This window comes from Panthera leo, chromosome B1 (genome assembly GCF_018350215.1).
Source record: "Panthera leo isolate Ple1 chromosome B1, P.leo_Ple1_pat1.1, whole genome shotgun sequence".
Taxonomy (NCBI): domain Eukaryota; kingdom Metazoa; phylum Chordata; class Mammalia; order Carnivora; family Felidae; genus Panthera; species Panthera leo.
Genome location: NC_056682.1, coordinates 84,988,283 through 85,015,311, shown reverse-complemented (window position 1 = coordinate 85,015,311; position 27,029 = coordinate 84,988,283). Strand labels below are relative to the sequence as shown.

The following is a 27,029-nucleotide window of genomic DNA, read 5'->3' as shown; positions in this document are numbered from 1 at the left end:
GACGTTCAACATACTAAGCCACCCAGGCACCCCAATTACAGGTTTCTTATTATAAAATTACTACGTATTCATTGTAAATGTTAGTAAAATACACAAAGGAGGAAGAAAGGGAGAATTAGAGGGAAGAAGAGGGGGAGGAGGAGACCCTGATGCTTAATCACACCCTCCTGGGACAAAACTGTGAATATTTTGGTGACTTTTTAAAATTAAGAATATAGGGGGCCTGGATGGCTCAGTTGGTTAAGCATCTGACTCTGGCTCAGGTCATGTCTCACGGTTTGTGGGTTTGAGCCCCACGTCAGGCTCTATGCTGACAGCTCAGAGCCTGGAGCCTACTTTGGATTCTGTGTCTCCCTCTCTCTGCCCCCCCCCCCTCAAAAACAAATAAACATTAAAAAATAAACAGGGCACCTGGGTGGCTCAGTCGGTTAAGTGTCCAACATCGGCTCAGGTCATGATCTCACAGTTTGTGGGTTCGAATCCTGCATCAGGCTCTGTGCTGACAATTCTGAGCCTGCTTCAGATTCTGTGTCTCCATCTCCCTCTGACCCTTCCCCACTCATGCTCTCTCTCAAAAATAAACATTGAAAAAAAGTTAAACAATGAATAAAATTGAGAATATAATATACCCTCTGACTTAAATTTTTTTTTTAATGTTTATTTTTGAGAGAGAGACAGAGAGAGTGTGAGCGGAACAGGGACAGAGAGAAGGAGACACAGAATCCAAAGCAGGCTCCGGGCTCTGAGCTGTCAGCACAGAGCCCGATCCAGGGCTCAAACCCACAAACTGTGAGATCATGACCTGAGCTGAAGTCAGACACTTAACTGACTGAGCCACCCAGGAGACCCTACCCTCTGACTTTTAGTCTGCCCTTTCCCACAAAACATATTGCAAACATATTTCACTCAATACATAATCGCTGGCCTCATGTCTAACAGCTGCAGAGAATTCCATCCTGTTAGGCAATTCCATGCAGCAGTATGAAGGGCAAGGGTCTGGAGCCAGACGGTCCTGTGTCTCAATCCAGTCTCCACTGGTGACTAGCAATGTCACTAGAGGGTCCTATGTCTCCATGGCCTCCTTATAGCAGGGGAGAGTGGGGTGGGGAACAACTACCTCATAGGATAATTGTGAAGATTAAACACAATGCTGCAGACAACTTATTTAGCACAGCACCTGGTAAACAGCAACATTCTTAATAAACATTAACCATTAGGTTTTCCTATCTACCCTAGACGGTGTAAGCTTCTTGAAGACAGCAACTGTGTCTTTATGGACTTTGAGGTACCAGAGCTGGTCAGAGTTGACCCTGAGAAAAGAGTGTTAATGACTGGCTGGCTGAATGGCTGGCTGATGTGTTAACCGGCAGGAGCCCAGGGAGGTTTTAGACAACAAAAGATGTCATTAAACATGTGGAGAGGACTGGGATCTAGTCTCCCACAGAAAGCGGTGAGTCTGATTACATTTGGTTTCTCTACAAAGAAAGCTCTGAGAGCAACTGGAGACACTCGGGTCCTACCCTGGATCACGTGGTTTGTTCCTCCACCTTAAACCCATCATCTTCCTTTCGCCTCAAAGCTGCTCTCCAGCCCCCATTCCTTCTTAGTGATCCCCTTGTTCACTGGAATCTTCTTGACCACCAACAACGAAGCCATAGGGCCACACATTTACCCAGATCATTTATTCCTTAGCTTCCTTCACTTATAGTCTACGATCCTTTAATCCTTTCCAGATGCAAATGTCAATGATTGGGGTTTTGCTTCATTTTCACAAAGTCTAATACTAGTTTAAAAAATACTGTTGACTGATCAACTGTCATATGGAAACTTCTCTTGCTGATTTGTTTTCAACCATACAGTCATATAGTTTTTTAATCTAACAAATTGTGTGCTGTTCACAATGGTTTTACCCCAAGGCCCAGTTTTCCTGCATTTCTCTTTAGAATTCATCCCATTTGCAGTTTCTTATTTTTTATAGTACCTTTTTTTTTAAACATTATAAAAGTTTTTGTTGAATGCCATCAGTGATTAAGAATTCTGGTTGAAAATTTAGCTTCCAAGTGAGATAGAAAGTTGAGGTAATTTACCCGAAAATCTAAGATTTGTAGACTCTGGCTATGTAGAGGAAGGTCACAATAAAAAAAAAAAAAAAAAAAAAAAAAGTAATCTTTTATCTGTGTACTCACACCTTCAAATAAGACAGACTACTTCAACAGTCTTTAGTGCTCACATTTCTGGTTTTTAATATTTTCAGCCAATTCTTCTAGTTTTCAGAGAAGTATTTGGTTAAAATTAGAATTCTTGACAAGACGTGATCTTTACTTAATATTACAAAACTGAATATTTACTTTGCTATGTGAAGAGGTAGCTCTATCTTACAAATGAGTTGTGTGATTGTAAGATAAAAAAAATAATCTGGACTTATCAAAAAAGCATTTCACCGAAGCTTTTACAGCCATCACACACTTCTAAATAGCATATATTTCTATGCAAGTAATTCCATGTTTTACTGCAAAAACAGTCATCTTCATGACTAAGAAAGCCGGCAATAAAACACTACTAAATAAACTCTATTTTAGCTTAGGAGATTCTGTGCAATAAGGATTACTACAGGTAATTTAAAATGTGTAATAAATAGCAATCAAATAGAAACTAAACACAGATATCAAAAATAATATAAGCAGGAGGAGTGTGGCGTTTTTGGTCTTACATCTGTATTACCCACCAATGTAAATTATATCAAGATACGAGAAATCCAACGGGGGTAAAAATGATGTTTCATATCCCACTCATCTGCTACCCCAGCTTGGATGTATATTCACATAAGATCCCATGAGATACTGGACTAAATTCTCATTTTTTTTTAAGGTTCATCTCTCTCTTTTTTTTAATGTTTATCTTTTTTTTTTTTTTTTTTTTTTGAGAGAGAGAGCAAGCGAGCATAACCAGGGTAGCTGCAGAGAGAGAGGAGGACAGAGGATCTGAAGTGTACTGCATGCTGAAAATAGAGAGCCCGACACGGGGCTCGAACTCACAAACTGTGAGATCATGACCTGAGCTGAAGTCAGATGCTCAACAGACTAAGCCACCCAGGCACACACACCCCCTTTAAAGTTTATTTATTTATTTTGAGAGAGACAGTGTGTGTGTGCCCAACTGGGGAAGGGCAGAGAGGGAGGGGGAGAGAGAATCCCAAGTGGGCTCCACACAGTTAGCAGAGAGCCCAACGCAGGGCTCAAACTCATGAACCGTGAGATCATGATCTGAACCAAAATCAAGAGTTGGATGCTTAACTGACTGAGCCACCCAGATACCCCAAAATTCTCATCTTCTATGACTGCAGGGAGGTTTCATTATTTTTTCCATAACATTTCAGAAAATAAATTTTGAGCCATTGAGATATTTTCTCACACCCTGGGATAAATAAAGTATACTCTTAATGAAAAGGATGCTTGGAAAAAGGAATTTATTAACACTAAATGTTATCAAATACTTAATATGGTGGCAAAAGAAATAATTCTTAAAAATCATCAGGCTAGTGGTATGCACTATTTAAGCTCTGCATGACCCACAATAAACAAAATGTAATATGGCTTATCTAAAAGATGGGAGAAATGAACACAATACACATTAGTGAGAAAATGCCACTGAACTCAATGTCAAAGAAATCAGACTTAGAGAAAATTAGTTACAACATATCAAAGAAAAATATCAATAAATTACCATCACTTTAAAGATTTAGGCTCACTCTGCCTAAAGAGCACAGTGGCAACTACATATGAGAAAATTTAAGAAATAATACACTTACAATAATGGGTGTCTGGGTGGCTCAGGTGGTTCAGCATCCACTCTTGATTTCAGCTCAGGTCATGATCTCACGGTTTGCGGGTTCAAGCCCCTCATCAGGCTCCGCACTGACAGTGCAGAGCCTGCCTGGCATTCTCTCTCTTTCTCTCTCCCATATGTGCTTTCTCTCTCTCTCAAAAGAAATAAATACACTTACAAAAATATAACACAATGTATTTTATCATACTTTAAATGAGTCATTAACAAATCTGCTTATTATAGCATATTCTACCTACTCACAAAAGTATCTGAATTAAGCCTCAACTGATATAAATTAAATTTTGAAAGTAAATGAAATGCCTCCCCCAAAGTGTATAGATTTTAAAATCTACTGAAGCATTTAAGAAAAAGGAATCAATCAGATCATTAAGAGTGGCATAATTGGGAGCATCTGGGTGGCTCAGACGATTGAGTGTCTGACTCTTGATTTTGGCTCAGGTCATGATCTCACAGTTCGTAGGATCAAGCCCCACGTCTGGCTCTGCATTGACAGCATGGAGGCTGTTTGGGACTCTTTCTCTCCCTCCCTCTCTGCCCCTCCCCCATTTGCACACACTGACATATTCTCTCTCTCTCTCTCTCTCTCTCTCTCTCTCTCAAAAGTAAACATTAAAAAAAAAAGAATTGCATAATTGTTAGAAGTACACTAAATACTTGTCTCAAACAACCTGTAGCTGAGTTATCTTTTGATTTCTTAAGATTTGAAGATTTGGGAGACTTATTTTTACACTAGAGTAGAAAAACAAGGTTTTTTTGGTAAAGAAAATGAAATATGTTTAATGTAATAGAAGTTATGAAAGTGAAGAAAAACTAGTAAAATCTATCTTAAATGCATGAAATAATGAGTTTTCCTTTTGGGTTTTTATGTAAAATTACTATTAAATTTCGTTGTATCATAAAAGAAACACACATACACACACACTCACAATAGCAAGTCTGGAAGATATACATGTGTAAAAGCACCTAGAATGAAAAATCACTCCTTAGAAGCAGCATCTCTGAACAACAGGGCATCCAAGCAACTGACCTTGATCCTACATATTCTTTTTTTTTTAATTTTTTTACACATTTTTGTTATTTTTGAGAGACAAAGTGAGAATGAGTGCGAGCTGAGGAGGGGCAGAGAGAGAGGGAGACACAGAATCTGAAGTAAGCTCCAGGCTCTGAGCTGTCAGCACAGAGCCCAACATGGGGCTCGAACACCCATGAACTGTGAGATCATGACCTGGGCCAATGTCGAATGCTCAACTGACTGAGCCACCCAGGAGCCCCTGATCCTATGCATTCTTTAGAAAGTTCAGATTCTACTGTATAGGCAATTGTGTACTCGGGTTTTTTTCCCCCATAAGATAACATCATATTTGTTTTTTCTTTTAAATCACTGCAAAGATAATTTTAATGATACACATGCATTCATAAATTTACATATACAAATATTTCATTAAATGAATCCTTAGCAAATTGATTTATTTCTAGCCTATATCACCTACTCGTGAAAGGATCTAATTTCTGGAGATGTCACCCACCTCAATTGATATAAACCAAATTTCAAACCTGAAGGAACTGCCTCCCCGAAGGGCATCAATTTTGAATTCTACTGAAGCATATACAAGGCTGAATTATCTTCCTCACAGTCCTTACAGCTCTATGGGTTGTGTCAAAGTTTTTATTTTTTAATAAGTAAATGCAGACAAATACCTTTTGGTATTTGTATTTTGGTATTTGGTATTTTTGGTATTTACACACCTTTGGTGTGTAAAGCTATTTCCTTATTATATAGAGTCTCAAAAGTTAAATTAGTAAGACAGTAGAATTTTTAAAGGTCTTAATAAAAATAATCAAATTGCTTTCCTGAAAGATTGTGCCACCTTGTATTTCCAGCAGTCGTAGGTGAAAGTGCTGGTTTGAGGCTGACTTATTGTATTTTTATTACATATAATAAATATATGTACTTATTCGATATATATTTATTTTATTATATATTATATTTAATAAATGCATATTATATGTAATAAGTAAACTGGTTTTAGTTCTTCGAGAGGAAACCTGATAAGACTGGGTCTGTAAGTAAAAACAAACGGAAAGTTTAGAACACACTGTGTACAGGTTATCATGCGAGACTCAAAAGATACAAAACAAAAAATACAGCATTCTTCCCTTTGCAGAGTCTACACTCACAATTTAGAATATGGAGGCCTGTATGCGTACGTGTCCTTTTGTGTGGACACACGGATCTGCTTGTGATGGCTGAGGGGTTTCTAACTCCAAATATTGAGAAGCCGATCATCGTACACCCTTTAATTATAGTTCAAGGTTTTGGCCTTAGCCTCTCCTGCTCTGAACAAGACGTCCCAAGCAGCTGGCTGGTATCTCCATGAACTGATCTTATCCAAGTTAAAAAAACAGACTCCCCTGAGTGAACCAATCCAGTTCAACATTTTTGTATTCTTTTTACTGTTTAAGCTCTACTTTGTAACCATAAAATATACTGAACATGTGCGGTACATCAGATGCTAAACGCTCAGCATATCTTAACTAATGCGATGCTGGCAACAACCCCTCTTAGTTAAGAAAATATTAATTCTCTCATTTAACATCTGAGAAAACTAGCTAGTAGATGGCAGAGGTGGGATCCAAACCTCTGTGAACTAGATGAGAAAATATGCACTACTCCGCCTACTATATAATAGGCGTTTGGAAAATCTTACTCATTATTGGCTATGTATTTTGTATTTTTGTCTATAGGTTGTGAATACTATGAGGTCAAAGGTTATGACTAGAATGTTTGTACATGGCTTTCCTCCATTAAAAAAAACTAGTTATATTTCCATTATAATCATGTTAAAAAACTAATAAATAAAAGGCAAAATATGGCTTTATAAAACCCAACTTTAATTGCCTGGCAATTCTTAAATAAATTCTAGGTATAACTCAAGACCCAATGTCTTCAGATCAACTTGTTTTTCTAGTGTCAGCAGTAAACATGTGCATCCTGGGTTACTGCCAGCTAAGTTGTGGGGTAGCCACAGACCTGGGATCTTCTATATGTGAGAGGTAAGGCAGGAAGGAAAGTGACAGAAATGCACAACATCTGAATGCTTCTGACTCCTCTCAAAATAGGAAAAAAGTATTCAAAAATATTTAAAACATAAACAGTTCCTGGAATTACATATAGAAAACCCTCACCTGTTGTAATATATTTCAACTTTTTTTATACCAGCTGCTAACTGCTTAGTAACACTTAAGAGATGCCTCCTAATAAAAGGCAAATTTTAAAAGGCAGTGAATTTGGAAGAATACTTCATGAAGAAATTCACAGTAACTCGTTCTTCAAAGTCCAGATAGACTGGACTCGGCATTTTAATAGTAACATTTCTACCTCCGAGGTCAAGCACTGGAAAAACTGGCCCCAACATTTACAAGATGACGAGGGTAGGAGATCAATGGTCACCTGTCTATCAAACTCCCAACTCCCTTCAAGTTGTAAGCCCTCCATCTAACCACATAGAGCCATACATCTTGATTATGATCCTCTGAATAGAGACCACGTACAACTAGCACATCCATCTCTATTTTGATGTTGAAATCGGCTGGAATCCTGTATCTTTACACAGTAACCTCAGAAAAGCCTTTCTTTCCTGAAGCTGCTCGAGCTGAAATAACACTCTGCAGGCATTCTCCCTGCATGGGGAGTTTCATCTCCCCGGTCTTTTCATTGTGATTATCTTCTAACCCTTTTCAATGTTATTTGATTCATCTGATCCAAGTGTGTTCAATTTGGAAAGGGATGAATCAGCATGAACTTCCTCCTCCTGCTGTTAAATTATTTCTCCTTGTGACCCTTCTCCTCTGGATGCAGGAACAGGGGAGCAAGGTGCAATTGTTAAAAGCTACCCATTTGTTCAGTATATATGTAAAAAAAAATTAATTCATTCCTCAGTAATTTTAGCACTCTACAAATTATATACTTTAAATTTCAGAAGAGTATAACTCTATAATGTGTGAGGTCAGTTTATTCTTTGCAGAAATATTAATTTTTCCTTTCCATAGAGAAGGTATCAAAAGGGATTATTGCACTGTCAACAAAGGAGCAAACAGCAATTCAGTTACTGAAAACTAATCCAAAAACAGTTTATCAAGGCTTTATGTAACTTTTTGTGTCCACTTCCAAAATATTTAGACACAAATACAAACATGTCTTAACTAAAGCAGTTATCCATGTCAAGAATTCACAACAACAAGAACACAAATAACTCACAATAAACTGTTTTTAAAAGTTTATTTATTTGGGGCACCTGGGTGGCTCAGTCAGTTAAGTGTCCAACTTCGGCTCAGGTCATGATCTCATAGTTCATGAGTTCGAGCCCTGCATCAGGCTCTCTGCTGTCAGCACAGAGCCTGCTTCAGATTCTCTGTCCCCCTCTCTCTGCCCCTTCCCCACTTGCTCATTCTCTCCCTCTCTCTCTCTTTCTCTCTCTCTCGATCTCACAAATTGTGAGATCACAACCTGAGCAGAAATCAAGAGTCCAATGCTTAACCAACAGAGCCACCCCCAATAAACAAAACTTACATATGTATATATTAATGTTTATTTTTGATAGAGAGAGAGAGAGCGTGAGTTGGGGAGGGGCAGAGACAGAGGGAGACACAGAATCCAAAGCAGGCTCCAGGCTCTGAGCTGTCAGCACAGAGCCCAACACAGGGCTCGAACTCACGAACCATGAGATCATGACCTGAGCTGAAGTCAGATGCTTAACTGACTGAGCCACCCAGGCAGCTCAACAAAACTTTATATTTTAAGTCAAGTATCCACGTTCTAAACTTTCCTAAGCAAAGAATTACAATACCTTAGTAAGCATTCTACTGTGACAATTTATGAAACTAAAAGGTCTTTGTAATAGTACTCTGCCAATAATATTTTTACAAATTTTTTTTGCAAAGATTTCCCCCCAAAACACTAAAAACATACAAACCAGAGTATCAATAATGTAGAATAATCTGCTGACTACTAGCATAAATTAGTATAAAGTCTGAACTATCAACACTGAGTACCTACAATGTACAACATAGGTTTTTACATAACTTCAGATGAATGACTGGCAAAAAGATCAAGGCTGTGGCCTAATTCAGTTTTTACGTGGAATTGCTTTAACAACAGATAAAATAACCTGTTAGAATGTTATTTGCTTATTATTTACAAAAAGAATGCATACAGACTGACTGAGGTTCCTACAAAATTTACCCTCTTGCAAAAATTTGGAATCTTTAAACTATTAGCATTTGAAGTCAAAATTTTTTCAGAGACAAAACAGAGCAGCCCCATCAGAAACACCACAAAGAGATGGCTTTTATTGTAGTTCCAGTAAATTCCAAATAGATCAGCTTTATTGTAACCTGATAACTCCCTGCAAGAGCTATTATTTCTTGGATTCATCAAGTCAAAAGTCTGTAGCTGGGTATGTCAACATGGCAGAAGCAATCTGGCTACCTTGAGTGCACCAGAAGTTCTAGGTAAGCATTTAGTGGCTGTCTTGATCAAAACCAGACATGGGGTACTTTGCATGTACCCATAAATCCAGGGCATATTATCTCCCTGCCACTGACGGAAAAAAAATTCCTTTGTCTTACTGATCCAGATTGTTTTTCTTGATTGGTCAATATCACCATGTAATTATTTGGTTATTTTCCAAACAACTTGACTATAAATTACTAAAAGGTGATCCTTTAAGAGCTTTCAGTTTTGATTCCCGTTTTCATGTTCAGAGAGGATAATTTCTTGAAGGATTTTTATGCTAAAATGGAAGTCTCAGAAAGCCCAGAGAAAAAGCCAATAAAAGAGTTTTTCAATCATCTAAGGATACAGATAAAAATCCAAGATCTCTATGGAAAAATTCACATTTAAAAAATATTTTTCCATCTCTAGGGTACAGTTAGGATATATTCTTCTCAGTGAACTAAACTGGCTTCTGTCACTCAAATTACATGGCAAGTTTACGCACTGAGATAGCATAAACAAAATGTTTCCCAGGCTATTACTGATAAATTTTGTCTTTAAGAAAAATTGGGTAGCATTTGCAGGGCTCAAAAGGTGAAGACGTCACATACTTTTGCATTATAGACAAGAAAAAAGAAGAAGGAAATGAAGGCAGTGAGGGGGGAAATAAGGAAGGGAGGATAGAAAGGAAATTACTGGAAAAAGCAGGATATTTTCTGGCCTAGAGGTGAATTCATTTAAAATAGGCAACAAATCTAAATTTGGAATATCTGAGCGTAGTTAACATTCTCCTATGAAAATACAACATCCTATGGTTCTTGAAAAGACACATTTAGAGGCACAAGTGGGGGGTGGCGGCTCAGTCGATTAGGTGTCTGACTCTTGATTTGGGCTCAGGTTCATGGAATCAAGTCCCATGTTGGGCTCTGCACTCACAACATGGAGCCTGCTTGGGATTCTCTCTCCCTCCCTTCTCCCCTGCTCCTTCTCTCCCAAAATAAATAAACTTAAAAAAAGAAAGGGGTACAAGGGTATTTTCATGGGTAACAGAACCACCTACACACTTTTAGGAAATACAGATGTTTTCATCAAAGGAGATCATGGAGGCAGCTTTTGTTGTTTCAGAATAAAGGGGATCCCACCACGGCTAAAATCTTGACAACGCTACAGTTGACAGGCACCACATGGTCCCCGAAGCTACGGTGTCAGAGCTGGTACTCCTTAGTCCCGGAAACACTTATTATTATTATTTTTTCTTATAGGAGAAAAAAGAAATCAAATACAAATGAGGGATTCTGCCATTATTTCTAGCAACTTCTAGGACACCACTACTCAAACTTCAATGTGCGTATGAACGAACAGCCTAGGCATCTTGTTAAAGTCCAGATTGTGCTTCAGGAGGCTGGGGGCTTGAGATCCCGCTGCCGCTGCACACACTGTGAGCAGAAAGACTCTCGGGCACCAGAAGACCTTTTCCACCCACGGCCGCGCACAGGAAGTGCCGCAACGGGTAAAGAGTTTTTATATTTTGAAAGGGACAGATAAATGTGCTTTATATGACGGAAGGATGAAATTTTTTTTGCGACCCCCTGACCACTGCTGATAAACTGTGTTTTCATGAGCCTCAGTTGTGGCTGAAGGTCTCTGCAGAGTCATTACAGGTGGCCATATGGCAACAGAGACAGACCTAGTGCACAATGATGAAAATTCTAACGCCCATTTCTGGAGCATGTTCTGGTTTGGGCATGTGTGTTTCAGTGGACAAAAAGGAAAGGAAGATCCACGTATGTAAAGTTTATCTTTGCTAAGTTGCCTTCATCAAACCTTCTGTCCAGGATCAAGGGATAAGCCACCTGTACATCGTCAAGTAATGAAACCACTCAAAGTATTTCAAAAGGCAATCACAAATCTAATTATGTTTTAAAACAGTTTTTGGAGAAACATTTGAAAACTAAAGTATAAAATAGACAGGAAAAGTGCACATTTAATTTACTATCCCCATCCAAAGCTATTACCAGTTCCCAATCTCATTTTCACTCGGTGCACCGCTATAACCTACAAGCAGAACAGGAACTATATCCAGTCTGACTCCCTTTTGCGTTAGCTGAAACACCTCTAAGAATCACAGCCTGAGAACAAAGAGAGCTTCGATATTTAAAACCAATTATTTTAGATTCGAGCAAGGTGGATGACATCATCGCAGAGGACTATCCAACACTGGTTCCATTAACCTGTGATTCCTCAGGAATCAGGGCATCATGGTGGTCTTTCTGCTCTGTGGGGATGTTCATCACAATCACTGTGGCAGAACTAAGGATATGGTACCCAGTAGGAGGGAGGAGAACAGCAGCAATTAGGCAGAGATAGCCCTGGATGGGGAGAGAAAAGGCCCCTCCATGGCCATAGCCAGTCTTTTTTAGCTTCGTAGGCAGGGCCATGGAAAGCAGCAGTGACCATCCCAGAGACAAGATGACAAAGGGGCAAGCCTGACATCGGACAGGGCAGCACCCCCTTTGCTCTCCTCCCTAACCTTTGCTTCCAATTTAAACAAAGGTCTCATACAGGCCTCGTACTGGAGGCAAAATGTCAGAAGACCAATGCTTACCTGCTATCCGAGATCCTTGTGCCTCAGTTTCTTAATTTTTATAACATAGCGATACCGATTCCACCCCCAGTTCATGGGGGATGTAGAATAAAATGAGATGTGAATAGAAAATGTTCAGGTCTATGTTATCATTAACCGCTACTGACAACACTTATAACAGTTTTAAAACCCTATCACCTGGTTTGCCTACGTGGATCTAAGTGGCCAACTAAAATATGGTGCTTGGTGAAGGAACCTGGGAGAAAGGGCAGGCAAGTCTAGTTTTTTAAATTTAAATGCCATGCAATTCTTATTTTTTTGTCAGCCAAGCTTGGTGGCCTCTCTAGAAGCTTAGCTCCACAGAAGACAGAAATGCTGGAAAATGGTGACCATACAATGGATGAATACGGTTGTCCAGGCTGAAAGAGGGTCTGGAAAAAGGGCCAGGGGCTGGGTGGAGCCGAAAGAGTGTCTGGCTCAGGAGGCTGCAGCACCAGGCAGGAGAGCAGGACAGGGTGAGGATCCGAAAGTGGAGGATTGTCCCCGGATTGTCCCCATCCTGGACTTCCGGGGCAAGCAGAATCTGGTCGACTGAAGGCAGTGAAGGAAAGCAGACCCAATAAACAGGGACCACTGCATAATTCCACGTGATTACTGGTTTCGAACTTTGAGAACACATTGTTTTAAATTAATACAGAGTGAATAAAATCTATTAGGAAGTGGCTGATATTAAACAATATCCTTCAAGCAGAGATGTGGGCTTTGGCACCATGGAAATCACAATCACAATGGCTGGTATGCAAGTCTGGCTTAGCTGGTTGTGGTGCGTGACTGTAGACGGTTAACAAGAGAAGGCAGGTGTGCCCAGCAACCGGAAAAAAGCGGAATCCTGACAGTAAGAATGTGAATGGGTAACTCTCCAGGATTAATCTGGACAGACGCCTTGATGCCTCTGTCAGGGTCATGTCAGAAAAACAGAAACCATTCTAAGTATTTCAAACCAAGGAAACTGGTTCACCAGGAAAAGATGAAAAGCAAAAGGGGGAGGTTGAAGCAACCTACAGATAGGGTCAGTAGGAAGTTCTACCACTCCTGGGACTAGAGAAATAAAAAAAAGAAATATGTTACTCAAGTTAAAGTTGGGGGTTGGCCTGTGGGATCTGGACCAAAAGGTAAGGATGCTCAGTAGAGCAGAGCCATGAAACAGACAAAAATCACTTCAGAGATGCCACCTAAAGCAGAACGAAAGAGAGAAACATCCAGATTCCTCTTCTCCCCCAGTCTATCAGCGTCTCACATTGCCAAGCCTTCCCTGAAACCAGCTGGCAAGAGAAACGGGAATGCTCTCTGGGATACAGGGAAGGGCAGGGGATGGTTCCGACAACAAACTGGCAGATGACAGAGACTTATCCAGTTAGTTATCCTCATGCACTGACTCATGCACACTAAATCGCCTTCCAAATATCATTTGTTTAGTGAACACAGACTATTCATTCACTAACCAACACAATAGGTGCTCTATTTTCCTCAATTTCTGACTGTAAATTAACAAACTGGAACTGTTCTGTTTTAAATACAGTCTATGAGTCTTGTTAGCGCAATTCAAACTGCCTGAATGAAAGTCAGTATCTGCATCCTGGGAACTGAATCTAGACCAAAGGTTCCCAACTAAGGGAAGCCCTGGTCCCAGGGCTGACTCTAGAGTAAAGGTGGGCAGATTTCTGGAGAGTCAGAAGGTAAATACTGAAGCTTTGTGGGGCATATAGTCTGTTTCGACTACAAACCGTCCCTGACTTACTGGTGGTTTGACTTAAATTTTTTTGACTTTATAATCGTGAGAAGGCAAAAGGCATTCAATGGAAACTGCACTTCGAATTTGTATCTTTTCCTGCGCTGGTGATATTTGGTATGATACTCTCTCCTGATGCTGGGCAACAGGAGTGAGCTGATCTGCCATGTGATCACAAAAGTAAACAACCAAAACATTCTGTACCCACACAACCATTCCATCTTTCACTTTCAGCACAGTATTCCAAAAATTACACGAGGGGCACCTGGGTGGCTCAGTCGGTAGAGTGCCTGACTCTTGATTTCAGCTCAGGCAGGTCATGATCCCGGGGTTGTGGGATAGAGCCCCACACCAGGCTCCACACTCAGTGTGGAGCTTGCTTAGGATTGTCTCTCTCTCTCTCTCTCTCCTCTCCTCTCCTCTCCTCTCCTCTCCTCTCCTCTCCTCTCCTCTCCTCTCCCCCTCCCCCTCCCCTGATCATGGGTGGGCACTCTAAAATAAATAAATTAAAAATTACATGAGATACTCAACACTTAACTATAAAGCAGGTTTTGTGTTAGAGGATTTTCCCCAACTGTAAACTAATGTAAGTGCTCTGAGCACATTTACGGTCAGGTAGGCTAAGCTAAAATGTTCAGTAAATTAGGGGTAGAGAATGAATTTTTGACTTACGATATTTTCAATTTACAGTGGATTTATCAGAATGTAACCCCATCGTCAGTTGAGGAAGACCCTTTCTCAACTCTGTACTACACTGAGAGAGCAGCTCTAGACAATACCTAAGTAAATGGGTGTGGCTTTGTTCCAAAAGGACTTTATTTGCAAAAACGGGCAGTGGGTCAGATTTGGGTCTAAGGCAGGGCCCCCAGTCTTAGGACCTCTAGTGAGACCGATGCTAACCAAGTAAAGGAAGCTCATCTTGACACAACTCTCAAAATGAAGCAATTTGAGGATAGGGCTGATGTCCACTATTGTTTACTATTTGGAATGATATCCGTCAACCTCAGTCCCAGGAAAGGTTTAAAATTTTATTATATTTTCCCCTTGAATTGCTCCTTTATATTATAAATCACTTAGAGAACATTTTTAGTTTTATTTTGCCTCTAATGCAATTTTATATCCCTAATGACTTTTGACTTACTGCTTTTCTCTATAATTTTGACTTCCATCTAATTATAATAGGACTTAAAGGAATTTTGAAGTCCTATTTCAAAATATTTTCGTTCCTACCACTCAGAAAAATCTGAGGTCATTCCTTCTTATTTTTCCTTATGTGAAGTTTGGTGGGAAAATCTCTAGCATAAGAATATTTTCTTTTAAAGAATATTTTTCTAGGGGTGCCTGGCTGGCTCAGTTGGTTAAGCGTCCCACTCTTGATTTTGGCTCAGGTCATGATCTCACAGTCATGAGATTAAGCTCTGCGTCGGGCTCTGTGCTGACAGCATGGCGCCTGCTTGGGATTCTCAGTCTCTCCCTCTCTCTGCCCCTCCCCTGCTTGTGCGTGCTCTCTCTCAAAAATAAATAAAAATATATTTCTAGATCTTATTGGAAAATGATGACACTACCTAGCCACTTGTTTTCATAAAAATGAGGATGTCATATCTGTTAAGATTACGTATTTTTTATAAAATTTCAAATGGGAACCACTCTTTAAAGATTTCTTTGAAGTTTTTAAAAATCGCATAAAATAAGCTTACATGCATAGGTTAAAACCTTTTTAGTCCCTTCCAGGCCCTGTGAACTGTGTCCTAATGCTTTCTACTGTTTGCCATTTGATTCAAATTCATTTCTCCTTTCTACAAGACTTTAGTTGGGCCTGCTTCCCATTTCTATATTAAAACTGCTTTTTATTACAATTGCAGACAATTATTATCAGTGATCAGATTTTCTTTTCATTTTCTCTTCAAATAGATGCATACCATCTCTTCCTTGACCCAGAGCATCAGATCAGCCATGGATTCTAAAATGCATGCTCATCTGACTGGATTTAATCAGCCACTTAGGATTTGTCTCCCCACCTTCACAGTACGTATTTTTCGGTCAAGGCTTCAAACTGGGCTTTTTAGTCTTCATTTATTCTTGCTCCGCAAAATTTAGCACTTTCATGTGTGTCAGGACTCTGACTCTCTGTTCCTGACCTCCCTCACACCATCAACTATGAAATCTTTCTTTTGTCACATTGGCATGGCTGGCTCTCTTGAGATCTCTACTTGTCTCTGATTAAAAAGAAAAATATGTTGGGGGTGCCTGGGCAGCTCAGTAGGATAAGTGTCTGACTTCAGCTCAGGTCATGATCTCACAGTTCATGAGTTCGAGCCCCTTATCGGGCTGACAGCTCAGAGCCTGGAGCCTGCTTCAGATTCTGTGTCTCCCTCTCTCTCTGCCCCTCCCCTGCTTGCTCTCTGTCTCTCTCTCAGAAATAAACATTAAAAATTTAAAAAAAAAGCATTAAAAAAATCTGTTGCCCATAAAACACAAATATCATTCACAAAAAGATTTTTGTGAACAAAATTATTTCTAAGTTTTTCTTATATTTAAATCTTTTTAATGTTTGTTTATTTTTGAGAGACAGAGGGAGACAGAGCATGAGTGGGGGAGAGGCAGAAAGAGAAGGAGACACAGAATCCAAAGCAGGCTCCAGGCTCTGAGCTGTCAGCACAGAGCCTGACATGGGGCTTGAACCCACAAGCCGTGAGATCATGACTGAGCCTGAGTCAGGTGCTTAACTGAATCACCCAAGGCACCCCATTTTTCTATTTAATTCCTTAATAAATTCATGATGGTGAATGTCACTTCCTTCCCTTGGTCAAAATGATCCCATTTGAAAGAGGACAGCTGTGATTCTGTCACCACGCCAGCCACCTGATGTCAGTGGAACTGCTATTTTGCCTTCCGAACCCCAAAATATAAGTCTAAGAAGTGTAATGTGAGCAGTCTGGGGCCCTGGAAGAATCGCCTGGTCTAGAGATGTATGTTCTTTAACTGCACTCACTATTCTTCCTTCTGACTATATTGGGAGAGAAGAGGCCAAAAAAGAAAGGTGGGGGCAGGGTGGAGGATGTAGGCCAATGAGTTATGCCTATTCAAGATGAGAAAGGACCCAAGAGAAATGAAAACAGATGTCCACACAACAACCTGTACATGAGTGCTTACCTCAGCCTTATTTATAACCACACCATTCCAAATGTCCTCAGTGGGTGAAAGAAAACACAAACTGTGGCACATCTATACACAAGGATACTGCCCAGGAGCAAACTATGGATATGTACAACAGGGAGGAATCTCAAATGCATTATGTTCAGTAGAGGAGGCCAGATGCAAAAGGTTACATACCATATGATCCCATTCAGAGGGCATCAAAGGCAAAAGCATAGAGGCAGAGAACAAAGCCGTGGCTGTCGGGATGGAGGTCGGGGGAGAACTGGACTACAAAAGGGCAGCACAAGAGAATTTGGGGGGGGGTGTGTGTGACAGAATTGCTCTGTGCCTTGATTGTGGTGATGATACATGACTCTTCTCACAACTCATACGAATGTTAAAAAAAAAAAAAAAAACGGTGAATTTTACTATACGTGATTTAAAAAATGAACGTCAAAAATTTCTTTCAAAAACAAATAGAGGTGAGAGCTTCCTGGCTGTGGAAGAACAGAGCCCATGAAAATGAAGTCCCACTATTGTTTAGTTAACAACTGAGGGGGAAGATTCCGGCGTGTTTTCTTCAAGCTCCCCCTCCCTCCAAGCTGGTGTTCTTACTGCCCGTCAGGATTCTGCATTTATAGAGGTTCTGCCTATCCTGGCCCTGTGCCCCGATGAAAACAAACTGCCATGGCTGGAGACCTGGCCAGGAATGGGCTCTGCTTGGGGCTATGTCCTGCTTCCCTGACCACCAAGGTTAAGTTATTTCTCTAAATTATAGTCTTTGATTTTTCTTGCAGTAGCTTTAAAACAAAACAAAAACCCAGCAGCTGTTGCCAACATTAAGCTCTCAGATTTTGGTGATGAAAAAAAAAAACAGAATCCTTTTTTTTCCCCCCTTGGAACTTAAGCATCCCAAGGAAAGCACAACAGTCTGCTCTTAATTTTTTTATAAAATGTGATCATGCTCTGGAATGGGGAAGGCTGCACAAATGGCATACATCGGTTCTCTAAGAATTTATCCTGTCCCAGGATGAGACCCAATGAAACTGTAAGATTCCTGTACTTGACCGTCCCATGGGTCAGTGGGGTAAATGGTGAAGTATGACAGGATTGCCCTAGGCCAGCATGGACTTCAAGGAATAAAAGAAACAGGTGACCATTTTCTCCTCTCCGAAATCTCAGAATTAAAATCTCAAAAAAGTGCCAGATTTTTGACAAGGTATGAGGAAAAAGGAGGGCCTACATTTTATAAGCTTCATTGCTTTGCAAGGGAAACAATTTCATTCTATCCCATATTCAACCGTTACCGGGCTTGCTTTCAAAAGCAGAGGAGATTGTGCCTATAAATAGTTTTAAAAGGAGTTTGAGGTTATAGATAGATTCATAAAAAGTCTCTTCCATTTCAAATGCAAAATATCTCAGCACAACTCACAGTGATGGTATTGAGTTAGATAATGCTAGTTAATAAACTTAGTTTGTTTGGGGCACCTGGGTGGCTCATTTGGTTAAGCGTCCGACTTCAGCTCAGGTCATGATCTCACAGTCTGTGAGTTCGAGCCCTGCATTGGGCTCTGTGCTGATAGCTCAGAGCCTGGAGCCTGCTAAGGATTCTGTGTCTTGATTGTGCTCTGCCCCTCCCCCACTCACACTCTGTCACGCTCTCTCAAAAATAAACATAAAAAATTTTTAAATAGTTTTGTTTCATCATGTTTATCAGTCTGTCAGTTTCTAATAGAGACAAGTTGTTAAGAAATGTGACTACTTCATTGTAACATTGATAAGGAGTACTGAGCCACAGTGATGCATTCTTCATGCAGAGACTGCTCAGAGAGCACAATTCTTGGCTAAAAATGTTGACTTTCTGTTCTCCCCAACCGCAGCTTATTTGCATTCAGCACATCCTATCATGTTTTCAATGATCAAATTAAGCCTTTTTTTATTCTGAAAAACATTAGGCCACTAAAACTCCCAAGAAAGCCAAAAGGCTGCTTTGGGTTTTTTTGTTTGTTTCTTTGTTTGTTTCCTTTCTTATTTTCACTTTTCATGTTCATTCTTTGCCAAGAGTATATAGTGATCAATTGCTAGAGTCAGACTGCCTGGCCCCAAACACCAGCTCTTACCATGTAATAGCCACATGAACTTGGGCAAGATACTTAACCTCTCTGTGTTTCAATTTCTTCATGTGAAAATTGGGATGGCAAGTAAAATCACTACCATGCAGGACCCTTCTCTTAAAAGAGTTAACATATATAAAGTGCTTAGAACAGTGTCTGGTACATAGTAAGTGCTATAAGGGGATAATTAGCTGTTGTTATTAGATGTTATCAGCAGCTCAATCTACATAGCACCACATACAGCAATGGAAAGAGAATGATCTTGGAAGGGACAGACCGACAGGACCATAAATCCCAGCATGTATCAGCTTAATGTCCTCAGTTACCTCATCAGTAAAATGGGGCTAATGATGTCTCCTAACATGACTCTTATACAGATTTAATGCCCGGAATTTACCTAGTATCCTACTCCTACATGATAGTAGTCAGAACTGTAGGCTCTGGACCAGAAGGCCTGTGAGACTTTAGACAAATTTCCACTCCCTGAAGGTTCCATTCCCTTATAAGTAAATGTCAATAAAAGTTGTGCTGAGTTCAGAGCAGTATTGTGATGATTATATGAAATAAGGCATCTAGAACATAGTTAGGACTTAATACACATTGTCTAAAATTGTAAGAGCGAGGCTCCTCAGTGTATATCATACAGGAAACTGGTAAAAATAGTCCTAATTCCCAAAAGACATATTTAGGTAATATTTTAAATAAAAAAAATGAAAAGGTATTTCTCCCTTGTAAAACACCTCTTCCCAGAGAAACCAGATTAGTCAGCTGTAAACAGGAAGATTAACCTACAGCAGCACATTAAATCTCTCCATCATCTGTCATGAAATCCCATTGCCTCTTTACTGAAAGATCTCTGAAATCTGTCCTTCCCCCTCTCCCTCCACTACCAAGTTCCCAGCCCATCTACTATTTTGTTTTTGCTGCAAAAGACAAATATGGAATAAAACCCCTGGGTTCATCATCAAATCTGAAATCGCCTGGCCACTTTGCTAACTTCACCTGATCCAGTACTAGCTGTTAGTATCGATTTAAAATTTCTTTTCTCATGGTCAAAATGTGGCACTGCAACCGCTTAAAACATGTCATCCAATTTCTTAATTCGCTTCATTTTTATTCCTTACTTATCTCAAATGTGTCCTCTTTTGCAACATGTCCCAGGAGAAGTTCTGTTCTGTAAAATACCAGCTACTTATCTGAAATTGCATCTCCCCCCACCTTCCGTTCTCTAAACAAATTACATTTGTGTGAAAAAGGGCAAGGGGAAAATGTGTCAGCTTTTACAATGTAAGCTTAGCTCTGTGGAGGGCATTAGAATTAGTTCTCGGGATAGGCTGACAGTGATGGGAGATGCTGGGATACTGGAGTGTGCGTGCCAAGCGGGGAAAAGCCAGACTGAAGGCAAAGGTCCAGTGTACCTGGGACAGGAAGTTAACAGGAATCTCTCAAAAGTCAGGGTGCCCTGCCGCAAGTGTGGAACAGCTCTTGGGCCATACGTGAGAGGCCTGATTACCAAACGGCATCTGCTCATCTGGCTCTGGGTCTAGTGACCTGTTTGCTGGACCACGAGCCCAGTGTGGTGGTCACCAGTGAGGAGCAGTGGGACTTCAGAAGCGTCACCCTTGGGTAAGTGGCCATCCTGAGTCGGAGAACCTTTAAGTCACCACCATCTAGATCATTTACTGCTTTGTCTCCTCGCCTTCAACACTGTCAACCTTGAGAGTAGTGTCAGATGTAAGCAGCCCTTACAGGTATAACATCTTCAATGCTCAAATTCCAGAAAGGAAGGCCAGGCTAAGGACATGTCGGCATTTGGAGAACTCTATTTTAATTTACAACCAACGCTATCAGTCATTAAAATAAGTGGCATTTACATGTTAGATGAGCTGTTACTTTGAGCTAGGTTAATTTTCTCCACTTTCTTCCAGTGTTTTCTCTGAGGTCCTTCTTAACTTCAGCTGCTAAGCAACTCACTCTTAGAGATGCAGAAGTGGGCTTATATCCAGTGATAAGAGCAGGAAATAAAGGAGACAAAAGGAAACCTATGCTGCCCAAAATGGAAACACCTGAAGACCAGTGCTTCGATGGGACAGAGACACCACCACATCATCATCAAGCAAATCAGTCTAAGCATGAGAGGGATTTTGTGTGCATGAAGTTGATTTAGCAACTTGAGACTTATGAAACTTCCTGGGTCGCCTGGGTGGTTCAGTCCGTTAAACGTCCAACTCTTGATTTCAGCTTGGGTCATGATCTCACGGCCCATGAGTTTGAGCCTCGCTGTTAGCACAGAAACTGCTTGGGATTGTCTCCCTCCTTCTTGCTCTGCTCCTCCTCTGTGCGCTCACACACTCTCTCTCTCTCTCTCTCAAAATAAACATTTAAAAAAAGACTTATGAAATTTTCCTAGTAAAAGTTAAATTTTTGTTTTCCAAAATTTATTGGAAAAAAACCCTGAATACCACTTAGAAACATAATGAAAACAAGCAAAGACAAAACAGAGGTCTGTAAGGTTCAAGACCTTTCAGAATCATAATTGAATTTAAAAAAATTTTTTTAATGTTTACTTATTTTTGAGAGAGAGAGAGAGAGAGAGAGAGAGAGAGAGAGACAGAGCATGAGCAGGGGAGGGGCAGAGAGAGAGAGGGAGACACAGAATCCAAAGCAGGCTCCAGGCTCTGAGCTGTCAGCTCCCCGACGCGGGGCTCGAACTCACAAACCGCAAGATCATGACCTGAGCCGAAGCCGGCCGCTTAACCGACTGAGCCACCCAGGTGCCCCCATAACTGAATTTCTTAAAGTTTATTTTTTTGTAATCTCTACACCCAACGTGGGGCTTGAACTCACAACCCCTAGATCAAGCGTTGCAGGCTTTTCCTACTGAGTCAGCCAGGCGCCCCATAAATTATTCTTCTATGTATATGTGTATGCATGCGTGTGAGAGAATGTACCCATCCATCTCTATTTAGGGAGAGAAACCAGAGTAACAGTTTTCCAAAACTAATTATTCCCTTAGAGATAGGCAACTTTCATGTGTGTTCAAAGAACAACTTAAATAGTCCTTCCTTAGGGTTTTCACACTCACCCATTCAATAACTACAGAATAGAGACACCTTGGGTTTTCTTCTAGTTTTCTATACCCTGCAGAGAATTCTGTTTACTTTTCAAACCCATAAGCTGTTCTGCTTGTGCCCCAGGGTTCTCAGAATTGTATGGTCACTCTGCATTCCGTGCTATTTCACTGTCAAAGTGTAATCATGTGTTTGTACCAAAGAAACCAAATGCCGTTTGCTTCCCAAAAGCATGCTTCAGCTTTGCCATTTAGGTTAATTGCTTAGGCCCAACACATGGGTGGAGGCACCACAGCAACACGATTAATTTGAGCTTCGAGTTCCTCTGCTGTTTTGAACTCTTCAGAGAAAAGGGATTGAAATAATACAAAGTAGTTATTAAGCATACTCCCTAAAGGCTTTTTTAAAAAGCCTAAAAGCAATGTACATAATTGAGGGATTAAATAGATTCCTACATCACTGCTGCACTGCTGTATACATTATGGGCCACATTTCCTGGAACCAATGTAACTTTTAAACCAGTGCACAGGGTAATTGAGGGATTCAATTCAACCGCTGTTCAATAGTCATTTGCACCATTACTGGTTTTTCTGGCATTTTCTGATTGTTCTGGTCTTCATGCCCTGAGATGAATGATTTGGGGACAGCTCTCCTTATGCTCCCAATCCTGGGTTTTTGTTTTGTTTTGTTTTTTGTTTTTTTTTTTTTTATGTTTGTTTGCTGTTTATTTATTTATTTAGAGAGAGGGTACCAGTGAGTGTTCAAACAGGGGGGGAGACAGAGAGAGAGAGGGAATCAGAGAACCCCAAACAGGCTCACGCTGTCAGCACAGAGCCTCATGTGGGGCTTGAACTCACAAACCATGTGAGAACATGACATGAGCCAAAATCAAGAGTCAGATGTTTAGCTGACTGAGCCACCACAGCCCTACCTCCCCTAAATCCTCTTTATCTCCTTGCCTCTGCCTTTCTAATTCGGTGCAGAAAGAAAAAAAAAAAAAATGTGCCTAACAGGGGAGGTGTCAGGAACCATCAGAATAATTTTTACATAGTATGTTAACTACATTTTCAAATATCATGCTCAGTATGGTTTCTTTCAACCTTCAGATGAAGAATATCTAAGTTAAAACAATGTGTACAATAGTGAATCTGAAAAAAAAATACAGTAATACACATTTTCCTTGTTTCCAAACCTTTTCAGACCCCCTGTAGACACTTAGCATCTAGTCTAACAATAAGCTTCCCCATGTTTTCTGATTTTTAAGATATCCCACAGTAAAAGGCCTATTCCTAACGAACCATCAGAATGGTTTATGAAAGACGGTAAATTCAGCAGCCGTACTCCACAATTCCCCCTCTTACCAGAAGATTTCTCAACAACCAAAAAAAGCATAGAGAAATAACCAATTCTTTTGAATTTGTGTAACTAGTAAGTGAAATCCTTAGATACTGACTTTGTCACCTTAAGCAAGAAAAACACCAATAACTATACTCAAAAAAAAATCAAGTGACTCAGTGAAAATACTTTGTGCTCAAGGCCACAACCTTGATCCTAAGTTTGCCCTTCTTTTTTGCCCTCCTTCTCTTCCTTTTCTACTCTGGCTTAGAACTATTAACAGGTTCGATTTACACACCAGTGTTGGTTTTCGTGACAAATTTTGGCTCTGCCTCGCCTGAAGTTACAAGGCTGAAGCTACAGGTGTTGAACCAGACTGGGACACAGCATCATGAAAGACGTACAGGGTGCGTAAGACACGGTGAGGACCCGATCAGTAGGACACCTGTGTCACAGGAGGAGAGCCTGGTTATACATCTCCATTTGTCCCTTCTGTTTCGCCCAAAGGCACAGAGACCCTGAGGATGGGCAAAGTTGTTTGTGGAGTACTTCGTGCCAACGTGACAGAATGTGTACACATAATTCACATGTATATGCTCAAAGTTGCATAGTACAAATCTCTTACGTGACTCACGTCTTTCTAGGCATTTATGAAAGCTATAAAAGCAACTGACTACAGTTTTACCGAAATATGCATACGCAAAGACTGAGCAAAGATTAAAAATACGCTGTTTGGAAGTGTAGTGGAAACCAAAGTGACAGATTCTAAAAGAGCCCCGTCCCCACCTCTGCACAAATACACCTAATTTCTATCTCTTGACCAGTGTAATTTGTTGTGGATAAGACCTCCCCTAATTTGAATCAGACTTAAATTTAGGTATAATGCACCCATTTCATTCCGAGGCATGAATCAGAAACACATGACAAATAATGACAGCTGTACAACTCCTGAATGTTGACCATTTTAATGACTTCAGCTTAGCAGATAATGGTTTCCATGAGCCGAAGTATGCTCACTGTCTCCTAAATAATGGAAAAGAGGATTATTTGATCATTCCTTTGGGTTTGCGGTAACGCTATATATTCTGAAATATTTGTTCATGCTATAGATCTGAAAGACAAAGAAAATCCAGGTTGTAACTTTTCTCCAGGAAACAAAACCAAACAAGGCATTTTACCCTCTGAGAGAGAGAACTTGCAGAGCAAACAGATTATTTCAGCACGAAGCTAGATACCAGAGATACAGCATTTTGAAAATACTCTCAGTGCCTATTTTAATTATAACTAAGTCTCTTAAATTTGCCAACTATGGAAACACAACGGACCTTAAACATAACAGAGAAGAGCTTTGCTTTTCCCTCTACGTCTGTTGCTGGCAGTCTGCAGACTGAGCTGGGTACTAAAGGATGCCTAGACTTCTGATCAGCAAAGAAGGGGGTCATGGGTAACTGTAGCACGGAGGTAGCACGAAGCAGAGTGCAGGCTCAGGAATAAGCCTGAAGAACAGAGGTGAGGTGACTAACTGGTTCAAATGAGATCACTTTTGGCAATGCCATCACAATACCTCCCAGCCCATACATCCTTCTCACAACGGGCTCTGCTACTCAACTCATTGAGAGGTGGGGGTCTACAGACCCTCATCTTGAACCTAGCTGGGCAGAGCTTTGTGACTCCTTCCACTCACAGGGCATTACAGGTGGTATGAAACTTCCGAAGCTAGATCCTAAAAAGGCCTGGCTCTCTTGTGACCCTCACTCTTGGGGCCTGCCACCATGCTCCGAGGATTTCCCAACTAGTCCGGGTGGATGCACCACCACACACAGAAGCCATGTGTAGGGGCTCCAGATGACATCACAGAGGAGGTCTTCAGGGTCAGCAAAGGCCACCAGACACAAGGAGAGGCAGTGCCAGAACACCCCATCATCAAGTCACCTCCAGCTTTGGAGTCTTCTCGGCTGAGAACCCAGGCACTGGGGATGACAGACAAGCCACTGCCTCTGTGCCCTATCCAAATTCCTGACCCACAAAATCTGGAACGTAAAAATGGTGGTTTTATGCCACTCGAGTCCTGGGGTAGTTGGTTACGGGTGTAACAGACACCTACTACGAGGCAGATATTAGACCTCACATGTGACCGGACTAACAGGGGTAATGGAAAATCGTGGGAGATTTTCAAGCAAAGTGATTTTGTAATTAAGAACTTAAGACATCAGAGGGGTTAAGTTAGAAAGAAAAACGTTTAAAACAATTTTTTTTAACATTTATTCATCGCTGAGAGACAGAGAGAGAGAGAGAGAGAGAGAGTGGGGGAGGAGCAGAGAGAGAGGGAGACACAGAATCTGAAGCAGGCCTCAGGCTCCGAGCTGTCAGCGCAGAGCCGAATGCAGGACCCAAACTCACTGGCTGCGAGATCATGACCTGAGCCAAAGTCAGATGCTTAACCGACTGAGCCACCCAGGTACCCCAGCAGAAAAACCAGTTAAAAAATTTCTCACGTTGGCTTGGTCTAATGCCGTTGCAGGACAGAATAAAAGAGGAGGAGGGAAAATACATGTAGTTGGAAGAGGAAGTTTGGATGCCAACAGAGTGTGAAAGATGGCACCTGAACACACAGAGAGGACAGCCAGTTACCAGCAGGTGGGAGAAGAAACATAGCTTCCATTTAGACACATGAAGCCTGATGCAAGACACATGCAAGAGCCTGCCTGAAGACCAGATGTCCTGATGTAGGACAGTCTCTTCAGGCGGCTTGAAATAAAGGGCTAAAACCTAAGTGAAAAGACAGATTACGGCCTATACATCATCTGCGTCCAGGGGACAGTTTAAAGTACACACCAGAATTGTTCTATGAAAAGCAAGAGAAACAGAAACAAAAGAGGGCCACACAGTCAAGATTTCCAGGGCATCTGTGTCTGCCGGGCTTAAGAAGAAGGATCAAAGAAGAATCTACTCAAACCGTGTCCCTCTTCACTCCCAGTCATTTGCCTCATTGTCCACTTCCTCGACTACCTCGATTCAGCCGCCCCTTATCGTCCCCCCCCCTCGCCTCCCTTTCTGCACTGTCCTCCTTTCCTTCATCATGTAATCCTTTGCCCATGATACTCCTCTCTTTCTTCCTCCTTTTCACTTCCTCTCTGCGTCAGGCTTATCGTGTCCCCCGAAAATTCGTATGTGAAGCTCTAACTCCCAGTGTGACGGTGTTTGAGACAGGGCCAATAAGGAAGTGATGAAGGTTAAAATGAGGTCATTAACGGTGGAGCTCTAATCTGTACTGTTGGTATCTTTATTAAAAAAAAAAAAAAAGGAAGAGACACCAGATCATACCCCCACACCCCACCATGTGAGGACACAGCAAGAAGGCCACTGTCTACAACCAGGAGATGAGGATTCAAGTGAAACCTACCTTGCCAGCACTTTGATCTTGAACTTTCCAGCCTCCAGAACTGCAAGAAATAAATTTCTGTTGTTTAAACCACAAGCCTCTGGTATTATGGTTATAATGGTATGGTTATAGCAGCCTGAGCTAATATACTCCCTGATCCAAATACTTCTTTCATATTTTCCTAGAAACCTCACCCCCTACCAAGCAGACTTTGTGGAGGCCAGGTATGAAAAATTATCTTAAAATGGCTAAGATCATAGTGGGATATCCTCATGA

The 27,029-nt window shown here is 40.9% G+C and overlaps 1 protein-coding gene and 1 long non-coding RNA gene across 2 annotated transcripts in view; both read right to left on the bottom strand.

The window, feature by feature from the left end:
• Positions 1 to 27,029, bottom strand: part of RNF150 (ring finger protein 150) — a 251,657-nt gene that overhangs the window by 180,668 nt on the left and 43,960 nt on the right. The window lies entirely within an intron of this gene.
• LOC122217836 lies at positions 24,321 to 25,365 on the bottom strand. The gene is made up of 2 exons (XR_006201702.1): positions 24,697 to 25,365; positions 24,321 to 24,394 (listed from the first exon to the last, which is right to left on the bottom strand). It is a non-coding gene; the product is annotated as an uncharacterized LOC122217836 (long non-coding RNA).